We start from the raw sequence: 7,500 nt of genomic DNA, 5'->3' as shown, positions 1-7,500 counted from the left end.
TTCAAATCCTGCAGCATTTCACATGGAATGTTCTGTCCTTCAAAGGTTTTTTGGTGTATAAGTCGACCTACCTTTTTTTTGGTGGGGGTTTGTAAATTTTGGCCTTGTACATCGGTAAAGGCAGTAGACCGCCTTCAAAAGATTCCACCTTATAGATTAGCAAATCTTTGCTCATCGATGCGTTGCAACCACAAGTCCTCTGAAGTACTACGGTCTTTCGTTTATCTCTCCTATTGATACTACAACAGTTCAAGTTTCTCTGAACTAACTAATTACGTACCAACTCCTCTTTTACTCTCAGTCATCAATCCTAACTGTGTCTCACTCGACAAATGTCACATTAAGAGTGTTTATTAGAAGGAAACGACAATGGAGTCTAACTTCATATGTTGCTTTCAAGTTCTTGTCTTGTCAACAAAGCTTGTTTCACTTACCAGTCTTTTATGACTCAATAAATTAATTGCCATACCCATTGATTTATAGCATCTGCTGTCGAACATTTGACTCTTACGTGTAGCCCGCCTACTTATAGGTTATAAAATAAATATCGGTAATATAGTGCAATGAGCAGGGTAATGTCAAAGGTTAGAAACAACATACACTCCTAACCTCAACAAGAAAATCAAGACGAAAATGATACCATAAGTAAACTACAACTTGTCTGCGTGGTGGAGAAGACAGATCTCTCTTTCTCTCTCTCTCTCTTTATATATTATTTTCTTTTTTTTTTTACTCACTATCTAATAACGAATGTTACGCGACTGAAAAAAAAGTTCAACCAACGGAGAAAAGCCTCGGGAATATATTTCTATTTTTAATAAGAACATTACAGTCTATCTTACAATTCTTCTCACAGTTAGCTAGTAAATATGCCAAGAAATATATATTTCGTTCTATATTACTTTGAACTTAGGAAGAGATTCAAGTTATTACTATGAAGCCATTGTTGTGTCAATGAATTAGAGATTTTAATAAGTTTGGCCAGAACTGGGAGATTATTAGATCGGCTTGTATTTAGAGACAAATTAGTCATTTTTCTAAGAAGGCAAAAACTGTTTCATTATTTCTTTTAAATGTATAAGTAACTTTACATTTAATTATATTCTAATAAATCGTTTATATAATACACTTTAACTCAAATAATGTTTAAGCTATAATGAATGAATTTTCTGTAGATTCTGTAATTATTAGTGACTGTCTGTCTACCAGTAATTAATCCTGTAGATTTCTTGGGAATGGATAAATTGGGATTTATGTCAGTAATATATTTTTCTAGGACAATAGTGACGTAAGTAAATTAAAATGGCTACGTGCGAGAATAGAAATCTAGTCGCTGCATTGACTGAACGAGAGTCTGTTTCTACGGCCCTCATCATAATTTTAATCGTATTTCCATTCAGTTTTAGATCTGAATAATTTTAACGAAACACTTTATAAACTGTCTAGTTTGTTTACAGACATAGGATGTGTCTATTTGTAGTCCGTCTTTATAAGTGTCGAGGAACGTTCTGAGTTTAAATTCCGTCGAGGTCGACTTTCCCTTTCATCATTTCGGGGTGATCCTGAATCTCTCAAAACCAGAGACCCTTAATTAGGTTTTGTCCTTGCATAATAAGATTATCAAGACAATCATGCAAAACCTTCATAAATCACGAACATTTTAACAAATTCAACCTACGTATGTTTATATGGGTATATGTGTATGTGTGTGTCTCCGTTTGTTTATATATGTGTAAACACACATACATATTCACACACAAAACAAGTATTGAGCAGAGTCATGCCATGTTACTAACAGATTCAGAAAAATGGCGCTTAGATTGCTTAAATTCATTTACCATCAGAATTGACTGACTTCACTCAATGTGCAATCTACTTTGGGCGTGCGTGTGTGTGTGTGTGTGTGTGTGTGTGTGTGTGTGTGTGTGTGTGTGTGTGTGTGTCCGTGTCCGTGTCCGTAATACTTTTATTTACCCGTTTCGTATCGCTTGTCTGTGTTTCTGCTAACACACCACCGTTAAGACGGTGAACCAACAGTTATTTTTGTTTCTAGAAATTGCACCCAAATCTCCCTCAAAACACGTTCAACTGTTTCTCTTAGCGACACAGAATGTTGGGACGGTAACAGCTAGAGGTCCCTCAATCACAAGTCGATTCCGTCTGGTCTGGCCTCAAACTACAAACCGCCACCACAACAACAACGCGTGTGTATGAGATGATTTCATTACATTCATAACTTACAACGCTAGACTAAGTACAGTAGATAGACACATTCGTAAATTCATTCATTCGTTCATTCATTTCTGCATTCCTTCATTCATGTATTCATTGTGAGAGTTCATTCATTCTCAAATGGAATCACAAAATTAAGAGAGAGAGACTTACGCGCTCAAAAGAAAGTCAATATCAAAATGCAGCGCGTTGCTTTTATTCCCTTTTCTTTACTCGCTGACTTATCTTTCCCCACCCCCAAATCTCCCTCTCTCTGTCTCCATGTCCTTCATTGTTTCTCCCCCTCCCCCTCCCTCTCTCTTTTCTCCTCTTCTCTCTCCTCACTCGTTCATTTTTCCGCAGACCTGCCTCGAAATCGCTTTTATACTTCTCGATTAAATTGCTGACTGTTGCTTTAACAAAAGAAAGGAGTTAGTTGTGTGTTGTTGAACGTACGATATATATCATGTTAGCCTCTGTGTGTGTGCACTTACAATCTGTCTGCACTTGAAAACACGGGTCAATCTTGAACCGCCCTCGTATAAATAACTGTGAAGTAAGCTCACCGAATTGATACCTCGGTTTTTGTTCCTGTCATCGTTTATATAGATACCTACATACATACTCATTTACAAGTATTTACACACACACACACACACACACACACACGCACACACACACGCACGCACGCACGCACGCACGCACATACATATATATATATATACATATATATATATATATATATATATATATATATATAAATAAGTAAATAACTACTGTAAATTGTCGATTTCTTGAGTCGGAAACATTAATATTCCCAGTTTCAATGCAAAACATTTGTTTGGAAAATCGTATAAGTACTTCCACCACACCTCTCTCTGTCTCTCTCCCCACTCGCCCTCTCCGTTTCTCTCTCTCTCATATATATATATATATATATATATATATATATATTTCACCTCCTCTCCCTCTCACATATACGTATGTATTGGCATATGTGTGCGTGTGAGAGACTGAGCCTGTGTGTGTGTGTATGTATGTATGTATGTATGTATGTATGCGTGCCTCTCTTTGTATCTCTGCGTGAAGTGTCTGCACAGCATTCAATGAAATGAAGATTTCCATATATTTCCACAGACACCTACATAGGTGCGTGTCTGTCTGTCTGTCTGTGAGTATGAAATGTGTGGCATGGGTGTGAATAAATGTGTAGATGTGTGTGTGTGTGTGTGTGTGTGTGTGTGTGTGTGTGTGTGTGTGTGTGTGTGCCAACTGTGCACTAGAGCGTGAGAGAACCTAGCGATGTTGATGCTGGCATGTGAGAGTGAGATGGGATGGGATAGGATGGGACGGTAGGTGTTTTAAGGGACAAACTGCCATTTTCTGTGTTTCCAGTTTGGACTATAAGGTCATCTAACCATCTAGGAATATTTCGAAAATATTACGCTTGCATGTTTTTCTTTTTCCTTTCTTTTTTCTTTTTTTTTTTTTTTTTTTGCAGCTCCCTGGCACATGTGCCCCTGTTGCGCTTGGTAATGCCCGCCGTATCGTATCGTTAGGACAGGCAGCAGACACGTTAAATAGACCAATTGCGATTGCAGTAACATAGCAAAGCTGTTTATTTGAATGCTTCGTAATCTGTTAAAGGCATCGACCTACCTGCTTGCCTATCTACCTAACGAAAGATACCTACCCGCATACCTCTACGCATGCTTTTTACTCTTCTTTCTGTTTTTTAAACACACACACACACACACACACACACACACATAATTTCCATTTTTTTCTCATTTATTTATACGATTTTTTTTTTATCTTGGCTGATAGATACAAGGGTACATATGAGTACATGGATGAAAAAGAATAAAAACAAAAAAACAAAATGCGGGTACATATTTTGAATACGTGGCATATCTTCTATGATAATCATCGCATTGAAGATGCATATGTGATATGCAGAAGATAAGAGTGCATACATGTTTACATTTTTAACACGAAAACTATTAGGTAATTAGCGAAACTACATGCATACATAAACACATTATACAGACTTACGTCCATATCTAATCTTAATATAATATACGGCTGGTTGTACGAGTATAAATATGTGTGTGCGTGTGTTTGTGTGATATCTATCTACCTACCTATCTAGCTATATATATATATATATATATATATACACACATATGAATGTGTACTAATATATGTGCATAGATGAATATATATGGGTGTGTACGAATATACATGCTTAGATGAATGTGTGTCTGCATATGTGTGGGGTGTGTGTGTTTTGTGTGTGTGTATGGATGAATAGATAAAATAATTAGGCATACATCTGCTTGCAAATTCTTACTTACAATCACTTTCCGAGCACAGCAACCCCGCCCCCTAATAATAAATCTACATAAATTAAAATTCGGCAAATATACACGGTTTGATAGATTACATATCATACATGAACGAACACGCGGCCTCACGCTTTCATACAAATTCGTCTCCCCCTTCTCTCTCTCTCTCTCTCTTTGTCTCTGTCTCTCTCTCTCTCACGCACACCCACACTCAGTTTCGAACTCATACACATGCAAAATAGACTCTACAGAATTTTAAAAGAAGGATGATGAACACGTTAAATAGGGGACAATTATGAATATCAGGATATACGATATAAACTTGATCAGGATTCTAAGCAACACGTCCTTAATTTCGGGGAGATGTTAACGAAACGATAGCCCTATCTATTTATCATAAATATTCAAGCACTTTTACACAACACAAACAGAAAGTAACATCTCACACACATATGATCATAGAAATCTCCCGTGAACGTTTTTATACATATGGATGTGTGTGTGCTTGTGTGTGTGTCGTCTGCCTATCTAATCAAACTTCTAAGCTATTTATCTGGCAAGCTTGTAGCATAAATAGCTACGAACCAGATTGTTATGCACACCTTCCACGTATATAAGCATATAATTTCATGTATGTAATCATATTTATTGATTCATACGTGTACTACACTCTCTCACATGCACAAATGCAGGCTACAGTATACGAACTGCTCTTCTTTCGTCGACTCCACATCGTAATTCTCATCTTTCTCCTTATCTTCCCAAAATGTTCGCCTATTATCTATAATTCAATATTAAATTATATGTTACTTCATGTTAAATACGATTATCTTATATATAACTACCTTAAACTGATTGTTCAATATTTTATTTTGTTACAAGTATGATTGTAACTTAATATATTGTTATACAATTGAATAGGGCAGCGAGTTTGGCAGAATCGTTAGCACGCTGGGCAAAATGCTTAGCGGTATTTCGTCCGTCTTTACGTTCTGAGTTCAACTCCCGCCGAGGTCCACTTTGCGGTTCTCTGTCTCCACATCTTATACAACTCATAGAGACACGTGTGTGTGTGTGTGTGTGTGTGTGTGTGTGACAAGAATTTATAATTTCGAGAGAATGTGAAATAATTCTGTTTTGGAATGACGTATGCCGAAGCAGATAAAGCTACATATATGTAAATATTAAGTAAACAAAAAAAAAAGAACCTTTTGATAAAAAAAGTCGAAGACTACCCTTGTATTCATAGCTGTATTTGCTTCGAGGTACACCGTTCTAAAAAAAAAAAACATTAGGAGTGGCTGTGTGGTAAGTAGCTTGCTTACCAACCACACAGCTCCGGGTTCAGTCCCACTGCGTGACACCTTGGGCAAGTGTCTACTACTATAGCCTCGGGCCGACCAAAGCCTTGTGAGTGGATTTGGTAGACGGAAACTGAAAGAAGCCCGTCGTATATATATATATATATATATATATATATATATATATATGTATGTGTGTGTGTATATGTTTGTGTGTATGTGTTTGTCTCCCCAACATTTCTTGACAACCGATGCTGGTGTGTTTACGTCCCCGTCACTTAGCGGTTCGGCAAAAATGACCGATAGAATAAGTACTAGGCTTACAAAGAATAAGTCCTGGGGTCGATTTGCTCGACTAAAGGCGGTGCTCCAGCATTGCCGCAGTCAAACGACTGAAACAAGTAAAAGAGTAAAAAGAGTGAGTAAGTAAATGAGCACACGCACATCAACAGATGCACAAACAGATTGATAAGATAGTATATATAACATATCAAATAACACAAGCTTTCAGTATTAATGATCCACTAGTTAAACCGATAACAAATTTCATTACTAAAATTGTTTGGTTATGCTTGCTCGACACACCGATGCGTGGAGGCGCAATGGCCCAGTGGTTAGGGCAGCGGACTCGCGGTCATAGGATCGCGGTTTCGATTCCCAGACCGGGCGTTGTGAGTGTTTTTTGAGCGAAAACACCTAAAGCTCCAAGAGGCTCCGACAGGGGATGGTGGCGAACCCTGCTGTACTCTTCCACCACAACTTTCTCTCACCCTTACTTCCTGTTTCTGTTGTGCCTGTAATTCAAAGGGTCAGCCTTGTCACACTGTGTCACGCTGAATATACCCGAGAACTACGTTAAGGGTACACGTGTCTGTGGAGTGTTCAGCCACTTTGCACGTTAATTTCACGAGCAGGCTGTTCCGTCGATCGGATCAACTGGAACCCTCGTCGTCGTCGTAAGCGACGGAGTGCCAACAACAACGACACACCGATGCTGCCATACAAACGAAGCAGCTAACAAAAGTGTCGAAACCGCCATAAATGAATTTTAATTAGGCAATGAGTGAAAGTTTTATATTTTCGAAAGAATTTCCGCCGCCAAATTATGGCATTTTGGCATGGAACTGATGTTAGTGTTATACAATGGAACATATTTTACATTTTCATGATATTTTAATATATCTACCTCTCAACAGATAACGGTTTTATGGGAGATTTTTTTTATAAGAATTTAAACCTTTTGTTTTGTTTTGTTTTTTGTTTGCCAGAGTTTCATTGTGATAATTGGTCTTACAATAAATATATTTATATGCAGAAGTTAGTAACAATGCATCTATATATCTATGTATGCATATCTACGTAAATATCTTACAAGCATATTTGTATGTGCTGACTTTGGAAGTGAGCTTGTGTGCACATACACACACATACACACACATACGCACAAAAGCTGTAATTTCCTGTTTGTTTCTCTCTCTCACACACACAAAAACACACACTTGCAAATACACACACTAATGAGCGTGACGTGTTCCAGAATATAGCAATATGGCTATAAAACGTTTTGGGGGTGATTTTACGAAACCTACTATCGGGTATCCGAAGGGTAGTGAGCGAAGAAAGCGGTAATGATGTAAAGT

General features: G+C 37.6%; 1 protein-coding gene across 6 annotated transcripts in view; it reads left to right on the top strand.

The window, feature by feature from the left end:
• The window catches only part of LOC106882087 (uncharacterized), a 225,853-nt gene that overhangs the window by 92,110 nt on the left and 126,243 nt on the right, over nucleotides 1–7,500 (top strand). The window lies entirely within an intron of this gene.

This window comes from Octopus bimaculoides, chromosome 14, assembly GCF_046866305.1.
Source record: "Octopus bimaculoides isolate indiv1 chromosome 14, ASM4686630v1, whole genome shotgun sequence".
NCBI lineage: Eukaryota > Metazoa > Mollusca > Cephalopoda > Octopoda > Octopodidae > Octopus > Octopus bimaculoides.
This window is presented reverse-complemented; position numbering and strand designations above follow the sequence as displayed.